The sequence below is a fragment of the Balaenoptera physalus genome, assembly GCF_965194825.1.
Source record: "Balaenoptera physalus genome assembly, contig: SUPER_7_unloc_4, whole genome shotgun sequence".
Lineage (NCBI taxonomy): Eukaryota > Metazoa > Chordata > Mammalia > Artiodactyla > Balaenopteridae > Balaenoptera > Balaenoptera physalus.
The window spans coordinates 278,249-295,888 of NW_028126531.1; the positions used below are offsets into that span (position 1 = coordinate 278,249).

Below are 17,640 nucleotides of genomic sequence, written 5' to 3' on the forward strand. Positions count from 1 at the left end.
TTTTATACCACAACATAACCTTACCTGACCTCACTGGCGTGAATATTTATTTAGTTTTCATACTTTTTTTGACTTTTACTTACATGGAACTTATTTTATTGATATTTTATATGAGAATATAAGTAAAAATAAATTTGCTTTGCATTTCATCACCACACAATTATACAATGTAATGTTGATTGGTTTTATCTATATCTATATATTTATCTGTATCTATCTATCTATATCAAGAAGAGTAGTAGGGAATTATGTTGAGATTTTTAGTAACTTCTGTTTAAGCATAAGAACTATTCTTTGAGGGGAAGCCAGAATGGGAGTGAAAAACTGGAAACTGCACTCAATTGCAAGAAATACTAGCCCCAAAACAATTAAGGTTATGTGTATATCTATATATATATATAAAAAGGTGATATATATGGGAAATATATATTATTAATATAATATACAGAATATATAATAATTTAATATATTGCATAATAATTTTAAAGATAATTTAATGTAATATTAATATTTCACAATATATAATAATTTACTATAATATTAATGTATATATATTATTTTTATGAGAGGGAAATATATATATATATATATAAAGGTTATATATATATATATTTCCCTCTCATGAAAAACCAAAGGGGCAGCACTTTGTGGGTGTAGCACCTCCATGATATGATTGCAAGAGTCTTCTTAACAACTCCTCTATGAGCTCAAGAACAAAACAAAAAATCCCCACTCATTTTTGCTCTAATTCCCATATACATATATATATATATCCCTGATCTACAAATCTTGTAGATCAAGATCCTGCTACTCATTACACTGAAGTGTTGTATTTTATTTCATTGGGTGCTCCATCAATTATACTCTTTCACATTTTCTCCCAACTTCCATCAGAAGTGCACACGTACTTTGTTCATGGATCAAACACTGTTTTTGTTTTTTTTTTTTTTTAATTTATTTATTTATGGTTGAGTTGGGTCTTCGTTTCTGTGCGAGGGCTTTCTCCAGTTGTGGCAAGCGGGGGCCACTCTTCATCGCGGTGCGCGGGCCTCTCACTATCGCGGCCTCTCTTGCTGCGGAGCACAGGCTCCAGACGCGCAGGCTCAGTAATTATGGCTCACGGGCCCAGTTGCTCCGCGGCATGTGGGATCTTCCCAGACCAGGGCTCGAACCCGTGTCCCCTGCATTGGCAGGCAGACTCTCAACCACTGCGCCGCCAGGGAAGCCCCAAACACTGTTGATACCACTTTCATGGACATAGGAAGGTTTACACCAACCTTCATCTTCAGGGATTTCCATGCAGAGGCTGCATTGATAAGGAATGCATATTATCAAGGAACACTTGGCTCTGGACAAGATGGTAACAGCCATGTTATGAGATAAAAGGACAGACTCTGAATTTGGAAGCAGGTCAGAGTGTTATATGACACTGGTGGCTGCATTTTGATATGTGTGTATGTACTTGGCTGGATAAAATGTTGAAAGAGAGGGGAAGAATTTGGCCCACAAGTTGCCTATATACTCCTGACCATAAATAAGTTCTTATAACTTAGTTTGTATCAGAAAGCAACATTAACATTGGTCACGGTCAGGTAGCATAACAAAAAGATGAAATCATGATATTGGAAACATTAAAAAAAAACGTGGAGCTGCTTATTTCATGAAATGTTGGGAAATTACAAGTTTTTTAAAAATGGCTTTATTGAGGCTACAAGTGTTATGTTAGACCTCATAATAAGGTCTGCTATGAAGTGAATATTTTTTAAAACTGACAAATTTAAGGAGAACACGGCAGGAAGGGTGGGGAGTCTGCTTTAGTGAGGGGTCCAGTCACACCAGCACCGCGTAACAGAGAAAAGCAGCGCACAGCCATTCTGTACTCCACAGAGAGACCAAGAGAGGGAGAAATAGAGTATACACATCAACGAAAATGCAACAAATTGGTAGAATAAACCGGAGTCTGGAAAGTAGTAGTAAATATGGTGTGAAAATATGAATGAAACTTACTGTTAAGATTCCTGGGAAAATCACAGAAACCCCTCAGGGGGCCTTAAGCTCTGATGTGTAAAACAGCAACTATATGCTAAAAGTACCAGAGCAAATTGTGAACTTATCACTTCAGAAGTCAATCAGATCAAAAGGAAAATTCGACACTGGGAGCATAATGAGACAGAAATTCTAATTTACTTGACAGAAAAGGAGGATCACTTTAAATCACCATGTGGATAGCAGGATTTTAAAATGGGCCAAACAGGCTAGAGAAGAACATTTCAGTAGGAGAAAAATGCCCTAATACACTATCTTATCTATCTTATATAAGCAAGCTCTGGAAACTTCTTAAAAATAATAATTTTCTTGAAGTATAACTAACCATAATGGGTTGAATAGTGTCCCCTCAAAATTCATGTCCTCCCAGAACCTCAGAATGTGACGTATTTGGCATTGGGGTATTTGCAGATGTAATTAAGGTAAGGATTATGATGAGATCCCATTAGATGAGAGTGGTCTCTAAATCAAATGAGATTGTCCTTATAAGAAACAGAAAAGAACACACACAGAGGCGCAAAGGAGAACACCATGTGGAGATGGAGGCAGAGATTTGAGTGCTCAATCCAGGCAAATGCCAAGGATTGCCAGCAACCACCAGAAACTAGGGGAAAGGTATGGAACAGATAGTCCCTCAGAGCCTCCAGAAGGAACTAACCTTGCCCAAACCTTGATTTTTTGACTTCTGGCCTTCCAAAACTGTAGAGAGAAAACAATTCTGTTGTTTTAAGCCACCAAGTTTGTGAAAATTTGTTTTGGCAGCCCCTAGGAAACTAATACAGATTCTGGTACTGGGAACTAAGGTGCCATAGTAACAGATACCTAAAAATGTGGAAGTGGCTTTGAATTTAGGTAATGAGTAAAGACTAGGAGAATTTAGAGGTTGGTGATTGGAAAATCCTAGATCATCTTGATGAGAAAGTAGAAATATGATGTTAAAGGTGATTCTGGTGAGAGCTCAGAGAGAAGTCAAAAGCATTGTAAGGAAAGCGTCTCATCATGAACATCCTATTGTTCATGAACAGAATCTTGATATAAATATAAATATGATTATAATTATAAATATAAATCTCTCTGGTGAGACTTTAAAAGGAAATGAGGAACATATTATTGGAAATTGGAGAAAAGGTAATTTTTGTTATAAAGAGGCAGAAAACTTGGCTGAATTGTGTTCCTTCATTCTGGGTGGAAAATAGAACTTAACACGCAATAAACTTGGATATGGAGCTGAAGAGATTTCCAAGCAAAGCTCCTTCCTGCTGATCGTAAAATGCCCGAGGAAAGAGAGAAATTGAACAAGGAACTACTAGGCAAAAAGGAACCAGCCCTTGATTATTTGGAAGGTTTCAAGCCAATCCAGATTAGAAAGTATGAAGAAACGAGGAAATTCAGTTTTGGGAGGAAGTGTGCTGGGGAGAGAGGGCCAAGGTGTGGCTGGAAAACGTGTTGCAGAAGAGATTATGTAGGTGACTCCTGGGTCCACTCAACCATCTCAGCAGAAGCCCGGAATAGAGATGGGGTTATACGGGGAGATTCAGTGAAGAACTCTTTTGCCTAATGGAGTAGACCCCCTTGACACACACCAAAGACCAATGTGGTTTTTGAGAATGTTACATCAGCAGAAACACTGCCAGCTTCGACTGAAGGGAACAGAGACAGGAAGAAATGAAGGGAGACTATTAAACTCCTGAGATTTTACAAACAGGATGTGGGACTGATAGAACTACTTGGCTACAAACATGGGCTGACCTTCAGGAAAAAGGATGAACAGTTCCAAAGACAGAGTGTGGACATGGAAGTAGAGCCCAGAGACACAGGCTTAGGGCCAGGGGCCAACAAGGCCACCACCATTGGCCCAAAGGACAGGGCATCAAGCCACAGAGAATCTTCTTTGAAACCTAATGGGATTTGTCCTGCTGGGCTTAGAGTTGCTTGGTGACCCCTTTCCATTCCTAGATGAAAACGAGAATGTCTATTCTGTACCTGTACCACCACTCTATTCTGGAAGAGAAAGTGTTACCAAGTCTAAGACCATACTGCTTGCTGCACGACAGACCAATAATCAAGAGACGAGTTGTAGGGGCAAAGAATAACGACTTTATTTGGAAAGCCAGCAGACCGAGAAGATTGTGGGCTTGTGCCCCAAAGAACCATCTTGCCTGAGTTAGAATTCAGGCTCCTTTTATACTAAAAGGGGAGGGAGTAAAGTCAAACACTTCCTAGTTCCCATCAGCCTCTGGAGGGGATGTGTTAATATTTTCCTCCCTGCAGTCATTCACAGGTGGGCCTGATCAGGATGTTTCCTGTGAGCTAAACAAAGGTATTTTAGCTTAATACTCATTACCTGGAAAGCAGGGTTCCCAGAGATGGGCCATTATGTATAATTTAAGCTTATAGGCAACACCCCTTTAGTGATTAACTTGTAATAGAATACAAAAGATTCTTCCATATTACAAAAGGTTGTTTTCTAGTTTCACAGGTCCACAGGTGGGGAGACAGTTTTTCCAGGCATGGACCATACTACCCAGAGTCTCACCCATGCCTGATTTAGATGATGAGATTTGGGACCTTTTATGTTGATGATATTTAGGTGAGAGTTTGAGCTTAGAGTTGATGCTGGGATGGGTTAAGGTTTTGGGGGATATTAGAATGGGGTGAATGTACTGGGCACATGAGAGGGATGTGAATGTTTACTATCATGTAGGAGCCGTTACTCTTTATTGCTCTTTTATTCAGAGTTTTACTAAATTTTTTTGTTTATTTTTCATGTGAACTTTCGAATTGGCTTGACTAAAGCACCTCACCACTCACCAAAACAAAAATGAAAGCCAAAACTGTTGTTATTTTAATTGGGATCACATTGAATGTATACATTAATTTAGGAATAACTAATATCTTAATGATACTAGGTCTACTTAAAACCTATTGTTTAAGACTTATTTACCTGGCTAATTTATTATTGATTCCCTCTTCCCTTCTATCCATATTTCTTTTTTTTATTTATTTATGGATCTTTGCTTTATTCAGTTTGTCAAATAAGAGCTGACAAAATTATTGCTTTCCACCCCCCAAAAAGTAGTCACAGAAGCACATCACTTATTTGAAAAAACAGTTTCCTTAGCTACAAAATTTAATTGTAGGGATCAAACAGTGGTTATTGGTCAAACCAATCAACATCAATAGCTTTGAAGTGTGCAGAAGCTAGTTTTTAAATAAAGGTGACAAATACCAATCAAATTCTTATAACACTGTTCAAGATCTAAACAAATGTGATTCTGGAAGTTGAATACAAAAGGCTAAGAGAATGATAGTGCAGTCATCAATAAGTAAACAAAGACATAATTTTCTAAATCATTTTTAGTTAAACAGAATACATTCTAGTTTTAAAAAAAGTTTAAAGCTACATAAAACTCAGTAATCTAACCATTTTCTACCTGAGATCAAAACAAGTTTCTTTTTTCCTATCTAAACATAATTCTTGGCATTGAGGTAAATCTGAATTCATGTGATATACTTTGTCAAACTTTTCAAAAAATTTTAAGCCCTGCTGTAGAGAGAAATTCTCATATTATATATACATATTTACATATTTTTTCTTCAAAGACTAATGACACATTTATGAGGTTAATAGGCCTGTAATGGGACCATGATACTATTTTTTTTAATTAATTAATTTATTTTGGCTGCATTGGGTCTTCATTGCTACGTGTGGGCTTTCTCTAGTTGTGGCCAGCGGAGGCTACTCTTCATTGCGCTGCGCCGGCTTCTCATTGCGGTGGCTTCTCTTGTTGCAGAGCACAGGCTCTAGGCACGTGGGTTTCAGTAGTTGTGGTGCGCGGGCTCAGTAGCTGTGGCTTGCGGGCTCTAGAGTGCAGGCCCAGTAGTTGTGGCTCACGGGCTTAGTTGCTCCATGGCATGTGGGATCTTCCCGGACCAGGGCTAGAACCTGTGTCCTCTGCATTGGCAGGTGGATTCTTTAACCACTGTGCCACCAGGGAAGTCCAAATGATAGTACTAATAATATGAAAATAAAAAGCCATTCATTTATACCATGTATTCCTATATGGTGCAAAATGAAATGGGATCATAGAATTTATGTACATAAATGAATCATGAAGAGTTCAGAAATTAAGCTCACTTTAAGAAAACTCATTCTATTCTTTGTTGAAGCAGAGGTTGCACAATTGTGATGTATAACAAAAATGTTGTGTATATAGACTCCAAAACCAAGCATTGGCCTAAATTGGCAATAACTGCAACTTAAATAGAAATTAAAGCCAACTAGATCTTCACTATGGTTATGCAACTTCTGGCTTTAGGGTCTGCAGGTTTTACTGAGGTAACAACCTCTTATCTCTTGCCTCTCCTCCTTGTGCCTGCCCCCAGTGCCCCCAGCTTCCTTTTACATGGCTGTCTTTGGCAATGCTTCCAAATTTTGAAAGCAGAAGAACCTGCTAAGTAAATGGAGAGAATGAAAAATAACACTATATATGATGTATGAAAACCAACCTAAGAGTATGGACTGAGAAAGAAAATACTAGAAGGAAAACTAAGCAGCAGTCTACCCTCAAGGGAAAAAGATAAAATAAAAGAATAAGGGGGCTGTTACTCCTAGATCTTCTTCCACATCATCTCCCAATTAGAAGAGTGTGGAAACAAAATTTCAAACTCTGGAAAGGTAATGACTTTGAAGGAGGAGCTAGGGAAATGAATAAATGATAAAGAAGTACAGGGCTTCCCTGGTAGAGCAGTGGTTGAGAATCTGCCTGCCAGTACAGGGGGACACGGGTTCGAGCCCTGGTCTGGGAGGATCCCGCGTGCCGCGGAGCAACCGGGCCCGTGAGCCACAACTACTGAGCCTGCGCGTCTGGAGCCTGTGCTCCGCAACAAGAGAGGCCTCGATGGTGAGAGGCCTGCGCACCGCGATGAAGAGTGGCCCCCGCTTGCCACAACTAGGGGAAGCCCTCGTGCAGAAACTAAGACCCAACACAGCCATAAATAAATAAATAAAAATTTTTAAAAAGAAGTACAGCAGTAGCTTTAGCTGTCAATGAGTTTCTTTGCTCTGGCATTGGCATTGTCAATACGATCTTTGTTGGTGTTAGCCTTTTCTGTGATCCGTTCTATTTGTCGATTTTGAGCCTCAATCTCATTGCCCATGTCCAGGGCCATGTTTTTTAGATTTCCTAGGATACTTCCCACTTGATTCAGGTTCTCTTCCATTTCATCTTCCCTGGCATCATTTGTTATACAATTACATGGGCATATACAAAGGCCACAGCACTAGTTTAGTTCTGTTAAAGTCTTCTCTGCTTCTCTCATGTCTTTGTTTATTTGGTCCATGCCTTCTTCTGTGTGTTTTAGTTGTTCCCCTTGTTCATCCAGCATAGTGATAGTCTTGATTCCTGCATCCTGAGACTCAATGTCTAAACCCAGGATTCTCCTCGTACTTTCCGGAGACTCATCAGTAACCTGGTTAGCCCTCAGCTGAATTTCTTCTGCTGACAGATTATCCATGATGAATTAAAACTCTTGATAGGTGCAGAAACTGAAATGTAGATATTCAAGCAGTTCTGGCCACTCCCTTCTGGCCACAGCAGCTTGGACACCTGCAGGCCAGACTCCCACCCATATTTCTTGAAATCCTTCTCCTTTTTATGTCTAGTCTGTTCATTTATTATCTCAGTTCTAGATATTCTAAAAGATACAAAGTAGAATCATATTCTGCTCTCAAGCTGTCTATAATTTCATAATGAAGATAAGGTATCTGCATTTATAATTCAAATCTGAGAGATAAAATAGTAAGTATCCCACAAAACAGAAAACCTTCTTTAGAATCTAAACAGCCTATAATGAAAAGCAAAGCTCTCCACTCCCCTTTCCTATTTATTGGACTGTTTATTAGAGTAGTGCACCAATGGGCAGTGGAAAGTGGATGTGTATGAACTTTGGAATAGGCAGACCTGAATTAATTGCCTAGGGGTAAGGGCTAGGTAACGAAACTTGAGTCAAATTTTGGAACCAGTTCTCTTGCTTTCATAATGGACATCCCCATATCTTCTTTTTAGAGCTGTTGAGGGATGAAAAGAAATACACTTTGTAGCATATCTATTATATAATGCATGCCCTTTAAGTCATACTGTCTCCTCTGGTACACTTCTCATCTAAATTCAATGAGCCCACTGCAATGGACACAGCCCATCAAGGAAAAATATTTAATTTAAAGGTACCCTGAGAACTGTGTATCTATATGTTGTTTGTATATCCTTCTTTAAAGCTATAAAAAAAACACTTGAAATTTCAAAACATTAAGTATCATGACTAAAAATAAAGTAAATAGAACAAAAAAGACTTATTATGTTCTATCAAATACAAGTTTTCTTCATGTAGGTTTTGTACATTGCTTTAAACATTCGTCATACTTTTGATTTTTTTGCTATTGTTCTTGTTATGAAAATGAAGTGATTTCTTCCATGTATCTTCTCAATTGTTGTTGATTACAAATGTGTCTTTTTATAGTGCAAGTCTGTCTAGAATAGAATTCTTTAGCACAGGCAAAAGTGACACAAGTATAAATGCAGATTTTCTTCTGCAACTCAGCCTAAGTTAATGTGGACTGTTAATCCATAGCTTCTTATCAGAAGTGCATTAAGGGAGTATATGTCTAGGATATAATTATACTGCAGATCTGTTGATGATTGTAAAACTATTGATCTCCCTTCATTCATTTTATTTTATCTCTTAAATTTGTGTGGATTTAACCACAAATCCAAAAGATAAGTTATTGCTGTCAGGGTTGGGGCTGTGTAGTAAGTATATAATAAATTGTTCCTGTGGACCACAAAATTCTTGAGACTTGATCTGCTGAAGTGACAAATGGAAAGATAGCATCTGTTTTAAATATTAGCTGCTAGTGGGAGAGGCAGGATCAAAACCACAATGTCCACTGTGTGTGTGTGGGGGGGGGCTTTTTAACAGCTTTACTGACATATAATTCACATACCATAAAGTTCACTTGTTTATTCAATGTTTTTCAAGTACAGTAACAAAGAGTGCCAACATCATGATTAACTAGTTTTAAAACATTTTCATCACTCTCCCAAAGAAACCTATACTCACTATCAGCTACTCTATATCTGCTATTCCCTGCCCAACTCTGTCCCTACTTACACTAATTAGTAACTATGAATACACTTTCTGTCTTTAGACATTTGCCTTTTCTGGAAATTTAATATAAATGGAATCATCTGTGTTCTTTTCTGACTGGACTCTTTTACTTAGAATAATATTTTCAAAGGTTCATCCATGTTGTAGAATATATCAGTACTTCCTTATTTTGCTGATTATTTCAGTGTATGATATACCATATTTATATGTCCCTTCGTCAGTTGATGGACATTTGGTCTTTGCCATTTTTTTGGCTCTGATGAATAATGCTGATATGAACATTCATATGCAAGTTTTTTCTATGGACATATGTTCTAACCTTTCTTGGGTATGTATTTATGAGTGTAATTGCTGGATCATATAGTAATTCTGTGTTTAACATTTTGAGGAACTGCCAAACTGTTTTCTAAAGCAGATGCATCGTTTCATATTCTCATCAGCAATATATGAGGATTCCAATTTCTTCACCTCCTCACCAACATCTGCTTTTGTCTTTTTTTTTTAGCCATCCTAATGGGTCAAAAGTGGTATCTCATTGTGGTTTGAATCTTCAGTTCCCTAACAACTGATGATTTTGAACATTCCTGTGTGCTTGTTGCCATTTTTATATTTTCTTCAGAGAAATGTCTACAAATACTTAGTCCATTTTTAACATGAGTTATTTATCTTATTACTCAGTAGTATAAGATCTTTATGCATTCAGAATATGTCTGCTATCAGATATATGCTTTGTAAACATTTTCTCCTATTCTGCAGTTTGTCTCATTAGTTTTTTGATAGTACTAATTATTTGATAGATAGAAGCACAAAGACTTTTAATTTTGATGAAATCTAATTTATCTTTTTTCTCTTTTCACTTTTTTGTGGTGTCCCATCTAAGAAGTCATTGCTTGACCCAGTCATAAAGATCTATTTCCATGTTTTCTTCCAAGATAAAAAACTCTTTTTGAAAAGGAAACAAATAAAATATTCTTTTATATACAAATAATAAAATAAACCTCATTCAAATTTAACTTGAAATTTTCTGAAGTAGGAATTTGAGGTTACAGTTATTGGCTTAACATTTACGGAACGAAGGGAAATTCTCCATATTTAACTTCTTTAAAATGGTCCAAACTTTCCGATAAACCTAAAATGTGAAGTTGTTCTTCTTGATAAAGTAGACTGGTGAATTATTGATGTATAAAGGACAATAGAAATCATGTATTGTGTATTAATTTACTCTACTTTGGAAAAGTCATTATAAAGAATTCAAATTTGTAAAGTACTCTGCAAACATTACTCAGATCGCTTTAAACCTTTGTAAAGCCAATGTCTCTCATTTCTGTTATTGCTCTGACTTGAGTACTGAGGTAAGGAGACTAAACACCACATGCAAAAATATAAAGTGAGTCTGCCTTTACAAATCAAGAGCGTCAGCCCTACACTGGTCAATGAGTGATGACCACAAGAATGCTTTAGTTCTTAGAATTGATAAATTTTGACTCACTAAATAGAGAACCAGCTGAATGAACATGAATGAGGCTCCTTGCATAGTGCGTCCTTGGATGTAGGTTGATCATTGGGAGGGGGCCTTCCAGGAGGAGGGAATCAACCTTGGGGTAGGGAACTGCATCAGTGCAGGGGTGGGGGTGGAGGGAAGCCCTCTTAAGTGACAGGAGCAGAGGCAGGGGTGAGGAGAGAGGTAGGGAATACAACTAGGCTGGGCACATGTCAGAACCACCACGAGACACAGTCTTAAATTTTATGAAGGAAGAATTTGAAGGCTACGTTTGCTGACTCACCATTCATTGAGCAGCCCCAAACTCCCTTGGTTAAATAATGTGCTGTGACCCAACTTGATAGTTTTCTCTTCAATAGGCAACTTAGGTAGAGGGATCAGTAATTTCCCATCAGTGGCAGGAAGTGCCCACCCCAGGGAGACACGGAGTTTGGGAACAAAGAGCGCAAGCATGTGGTGCTCCCACTTTCTTCACTGCCCCCAGGGTGCTCAGTACGCAGTGTCCTCACTGAGCCCCAAGAGCCTGTCCTTAACCCAGGTGTTCAGGCAAAGGAGGAGTGGGATAGATGGTCCCCTGAGACCCCCTGGTTCCTCCAGCGCACACAGAGGCCCACCTGCACAAAACCAAATCACTGTCACGCTTGAGACTTTGGTGGTATTGATTATGAATATACCTGATGCAGAATGCTATACTAAAATGGTAAAGAAATGAATTTGAAGCACTTTAGAAGTAAATGTACTAAAACATTAACCTCATTTATGGGAGCAGGGTTTTCAAAGCACATGTTTCTGTTTAAATACATTTTGTATTTTCCAAATATTTTATAATAAGCATGAATTACTTTTATAATTAGACAAAGTTAGTTTAATAGTTTAAAGATTATAATTTAGGAGGGAAAAATTAGGAGGTTGGGATTAACATACACACATTACTACATATAAAATAGATAATCAACAAGGACCTACTGTATAGCACAGGGAACTCTACTCAGTACTCTGTAATAACCTATATGGGAAAAGAATCTGAAAAAAAATAGATATATGTATATGTATAGCTGAATCACTTTGCTGTACACCTGAAACTAACACAACATTGTAAATCAACTATACTCCAATATAAAATAAAACTTTAAAAAAATTATTACAATTTAATAGTTACATTTAGTATATAATTAGTATGGTTAGAAATATAATTAGTATAGTTAGAAAATGTTAGCTTTTAAAATAAATAGGCAAGGAAACTCTCTGTTATTTCAAATTTCCCGAACTTTTAGCATATAATAACCCATGTGAATAAGTTCCCACCCATGGCTGAATTAGGTATATGTTCTGATGTTTGCGACATTTCACTGTTAGTATTCCCAGACTCTGCATTGTCCAAGATATCATCATTAGTGAACTGCAAAACTAGAAATTGAACCCCATTTTCTGATTCTAGATCCCATTTGATAGACTTTCCTGAGTCAATATTTGTATCCTGATTCAGATATGTTTTATTCATCTGTTGGAATAGGCTGAATTAAATTGCTGCTGGTGATGGGGATATATTGTCACCTAGTAACACACAGGTATCTAAGACCACGGGCGTTATGGGTCAGGAATAACTGAAAGTGAGGTGATGCTGGTGTTATATGAAGAATATAAAAGTGTAAGGAAATTACTCTGTATTGATTGCACCTTGGGGAGACACAGACTGCTTCACTATTTCAAATCTCATTCACGTTTGTTATTGCTGAAACAAGACTCCAGTTCATTAATGCCCTACTGCTTGCTAGATTTCTTCTAACCAGGGAACTATTTGAGCATCTCCCAGGCAGGACTCCCACATGCTGCAGTGTTAAATAGTGAACACACAAATGGTTTTATCTTCCCATTTACTAAAGATTTTATGTTCTTTTTTACAGTAAATATAAAGACATACTTTTTTTATGCTTCATAGCTTAAAAATATGTTGGTATAGAGTAGACAACAAGATATTGTTATTATTGATCCCAATTCTTGTTATTTATGATATTTGCTTTTAAACTAGCAATGCTTTACTAATCAATATATGTGATACATAAAATAAACTATTTCAGCTTATATTATTTTCTCTAGTACTTTAATAGAGATAATTGGAGTTGTGAGTAGCTCATATTATACTTTTAATATCCTGTTTTTTCTCACTTTGATAATCTGATTTCCAATTATTTAGCTAATTTAGAAAATTTTCTATGCTATTTTCAAAATACATTAATAAATAACTGCTAATCACTTTTTCCATCGACCAGTATTTTTCATTAATTGGGATTTCTGAATAGTACAGTGCCAACTGAGGTACTAAATAAAGCATTCAATAAATATTCATTGTATAAATGAATAACTTGATTATTCTGAGGTACTAGAGTGCCATCTGAATAATCAACTTTTCAAAATTATTTTCTTTTGAAAAAATATTAATTTCTTTTCAAAATTACTTTCTTTACATTTCAATGTGTATTTTGTGCAATCTAACTTTCACGTATTACTTTATTTTTTAATTAAATGTATTATACTAAATGTTGAATTTTTCCAAGCGATTATTCACCATGCATTGAACCTGCTTACATCAATAAAATAATACAACTAGAACATTCAATAAATTTGGGAGTCATTTTTACATTAAAAGATTTCCATATATTTCTAAGAAAGTGAATGCAGCCATACTTTCTTTGTTCACAAGTCATAAGAAACATAGTAATAATTTACTTATGAAACCAGAATCTCAGGCTGTAAAGATGCCAAAGAGCATGGTATGACTGTGGCTTGTGAAACCATATCCAGGAGGACTCAGTTATGACACTCTCATACCTCTCCTCTTCCCTGTGCCCAGGACGGAAGTGCTGCAGTTTGAGAGAAATGTGAGAAGTCCAGGAAATAGTGCAGAAGAGAAGCTAATCCACTTAAAGTCTCCACATCTAAATAATGAACAATCAAAAATAAGAATAACCTCAGAAGTATTTGAAGAGATTGAGAATTTCTTTAGTGTGTTTTTTAAAGAATTAGTAACTGCAAATCATTGGGAAAATATGGAAACAATATTGTAATCAAAAGAGAGGCTCCATGTTTTGATGTAAAACTTAGCCCTACTTGAAAACAATTAGGGAAGAAATGTCTCTTCCTGGCTGAGAGTGGAATGCAGTTGGTCACGGCAGACCAATGGCCCCAGTAACAAAAACTAGTAAAAGTAGAATAAATCATAAAAAAAAATATGTATTTAAAAGCATCAGAGATATACAGAAGCAACAATACTGAATGAACTGAAATTTCAGAAGGCAAAAACTTCCAGAGGCGAGCCGACGATAGGCAGTGTTTCCCCTGTTATCAGGGTTTGGCCGAGCAAAGGGCTGGGCTGCTGCTGGAGAAAACAAAAACTAACAAAGATTTTAGCGGTCACATGGAGCTTCAATAAAATAATTGGAGACTCTGGGGACCTCAAACATATGAACAATTTTCCTAGAAAACATTTACTGATTTCTACATGAGAGGTGAAAAGGCATATTATAAAAACTTATAAAAGGCAGAGTAAAATCTCCACTAGTTTCATAATCTTTAGGAAAAAAACATTTCCCTGTGCCCTCCATCCTAGTGAAGGTGAACAGACCCAGAAAATAAAACAGACTGGGAAGAAAGTTCTAGAGAGTGGTGAATTGACACTGAGGAACACAGCTGTGTTTCACTTGGACATATTTTGTGCTTTTGTCAGAAGGCATCTTCCGAGGGACAGAGTAGTTGGGAGAGATTCTGACACTTAGCAAAATGCCTTTCAGATTCATCCATGTTATTATGTGAATCAACAACTCATTGCTTCTTATTTATGAGCGGTATTCCATTGTACAGGTGGACCACAGTTTGTTTATTTTCTCATCTCTTCAAGGATATCTTGATTGTTCCCAATTTTTGGCAACTGTAAGCAGTCATGTACAGGCCATTTTTGTGTGAATATAATTTTTCAATTAACTTGAGTAAAGCATAGGAGTGAGATTACTGGGTTGTAACATAAGCATATGTTTAACTTTACAAGAAGCTGTCTTCCAAAGTGGCTCTGCCATTTTGGATTCACATCAGCAGTGAATGAGAATTCCTGTTCTGCATACTCACCAGTATTTAGTGTCATCATTTTATTGTTTTAATTTTACTAATTCTGACTGTGGTATCTCATTCTGATTTTAATTTGCATTTCCCTAAAACCAGTGATGTTGTGTTCCGTTGATATTTTTATTCCAGGCTGGTTAGTGTGGTGCTTGGGATGGAGGTTGGATGATCGTTGAATTCTCTGATTATTTAATTAAACCTCAGTTTTAAGCAGTCACTCTGAATCTGGGTCTTGGAAGATGGACCTCACTCGTGTTCTTGCCCCTCCTCCAGGTTCCGTGGATTTCCATCAGCCCCCTCCCCTATGGTTTGGCCACTCTTCCCTCTGAAGATTGAGGTTTTATTCATTCGGAAAGATGGGGGAGGTGGATCTGGGTAGATTTTCAGTGGTGGCCTCCATTGTTCTTCCCCAGCTCCCCAGACTGCACGTTTAACTGATCTTCCTCCTTTAAATTAAGATCTTTGTTCTTTAGGATAAATAAGGAGGGAGGGGTCTGGGTGGGGTTTTGGCAGTGGCTGCTGTTCCCTCTGCCAGCCAGTACCTTTCTCAGCATTCTCCCCATCTTCCCTGTGGTTGTCTGGCGGGGTTTCCAGAGGGAAAAGACTGCAAGACGGCAAAATCCCGCCCTCATATCAGAGGTTTTACACTCTCAATATAGCCCATGCTTCGACAATTTGTTTAAAATGTCTTCTACCTATTTATATGTTATTTGGCAACTTGTGTCTCAGGTAAGCAAATGTTCTGGTGCTGTTCTCCCTACAGATTCTCGTCGATCAGCTGTGTCCTCAGTTCTCTTATAGTCTCATGAAAATTAGTTAGCTTCCAGTTTTACAGCTTTTTTCTTGTTTTAAGGATGGGGGCAATCCTCTTTCTAACTCCTTACATCACCAATCTAAAACCGAAGTCCAGTTTTCAAATTTTGAAGCTGTTGGCTGATAGACTAAGCTACAAATCTTTAAAGGGCAAAAATGAGTCTCTCTTAAACCCATCTTTTGTGTTTTATTTTAAATAATGTACTTTTAAATTCTAGAATATCTACTTTAGGGCTATGTTGTTTGGAGAATCTAACAATCTGTCAATTGAAAGCTATTGAGGGCCCAGCCTTAGAAAGAAGGATGAGGGAGAGGTAAACGAAATCTTACCCAAACTGAAATTTACTAATTGGATGGAAGCAACCAGACACTTATGGTTTCTGTCTAATAGAAGAAATGGATATGTAATAGAAGGTACCATCTAGATCCTCAAATGTTCTTTTATCCAAAATCTGTGACATGCGATTAAAAATTACAAGACATGCAACAAGGTAACATGGTGTGGCTAAACCCACAAGAAAAAAGAACAGATAGTAGAAAAGTTCAATGGATGATCCAAAAGGTAACCTTAGCAGACAGGACCTCTAAGTAATTATGATTAATATGCTAAAAGAATAGAGAAAAAGACACAAAAATGATTGAATGGATGATTTTATCAAAGAATTTAGACATTCTATAGAAGTAAAACCCGTAACTTAAAATTGAAAAATGTGATATCTAAAATTAAGAACAAAATGGATAGCTTTAAGAACAGATTGAATAGAACAGGATTACTGAACTGCTCAATAGAAAATGCCCAAAGTATGGCATTTCTTGAAATGAATTCAGGAGAATTTTTTTTTTATTTTATTAAGCCAAATGACAACTCTTTTTAAAAAGTCTGAAATACGTATCATGAAACGTGATGATAATTACATCTAAAACTTTTATCTATTTCCTAGTAAGTATTATGATTAAAGTAATCCAGAAACCCATACTGACAGTGTTAAATTAGTTATAAGTAAAAATATGATTGAAGAATCATTTAGCTCAGAAACCTTAAAAACAGCAATAGTATAATACAAAAAATTACACTTGGTAGAAATAATCAGCACAAAATAATATTGATGACAGGTAAAATTTACATGGTAAGATTTTAATTTGGTAAAATGTTGATAAATAATTAAAAATTCTGACAATGTTTAAATGTTTAAAATCTTGTTAAATTAAATTAAATTTTTTTATTTTTAATTTTTTTAACATCTTTATTGGAGTATAATTGCTTTACAATGGTGTGTTAGTTTCTGCTGTATAACAAAGTGAATCAGCTATATGTATACATATATCCCCATATCTCCTCCCTCTTATGTCTCCCTCCCACCCTCCCTATCCCACCCCTCTAGGTGGACACAAAGCACCAAGCTAACCTTAAATCATTGCACTTAGTTAACAACTACAGACAAAACAAAATGCACATTGAGATAAGATAGACTTAGTAAACTTTGGTCATTAAATTAAATTTTTTTCTATAATAGTAATTCACTAAGGAATTGGAACCAGTGAAATTACTTTTAATGCAATTTTTAAAATGCAGAAAATAGATTTTATCTACAGTGGAAATACATTTAAGGAAGACAATATTAATTGAATATTTTCAATGAAATAAAATGTCAATTTTGATATGATTTTGATTAAAGTTTTGTATTCTTTTGATAAATATGAAAGTAGTGGTGGCAAAATATGAATTGTATGAAGATGACAGGAGCAAAGCTACGGAATCAAGATATTTTATAATATCAGGTTTTCTAATCTTTTGCCTTGAATTTTGGAAGGCTTTCATCCTTCTCTGAGAAGCAAACAGACAGACAGTTCACTTACTTTTGAACCCTAGCTCTGAGTACAGGAAAGCCACTTTATTTTGGAAAAAACAACAACAACAACACACTTTTCCAATTTCCTTTTCCTTTAACAATCTTTTAAACTCTCAAATGATTTAAGTAATTTCTTCTAATGTCAATAAG

General features: G+C 36.4%; 1 protein-coding gene and 1 pseudogene across 2 annotated transcripts in view; one reads left to right on the plus strand and one right to left on the minus strand.

Moving 5' to 3' along the window:
* LOC309665293 (uncharacterized protein) overlaps positions 1–17,640 on the plus strand; it is a 325,697-nt gene that overhangs the window by 271,918 nt on the left and 36,139 nt on the right. The window lies entirely within an intron of this gene.
* Positions 6,840–8,395, minus strand: LOC309665296 (synaptosomal-associated protein 23 pseudogene; annotated as a pseudogene). Its single transcript has one exon. The product of its transcript is annotated as a synaptosomal-associated protein 23 pseudogene (transcript).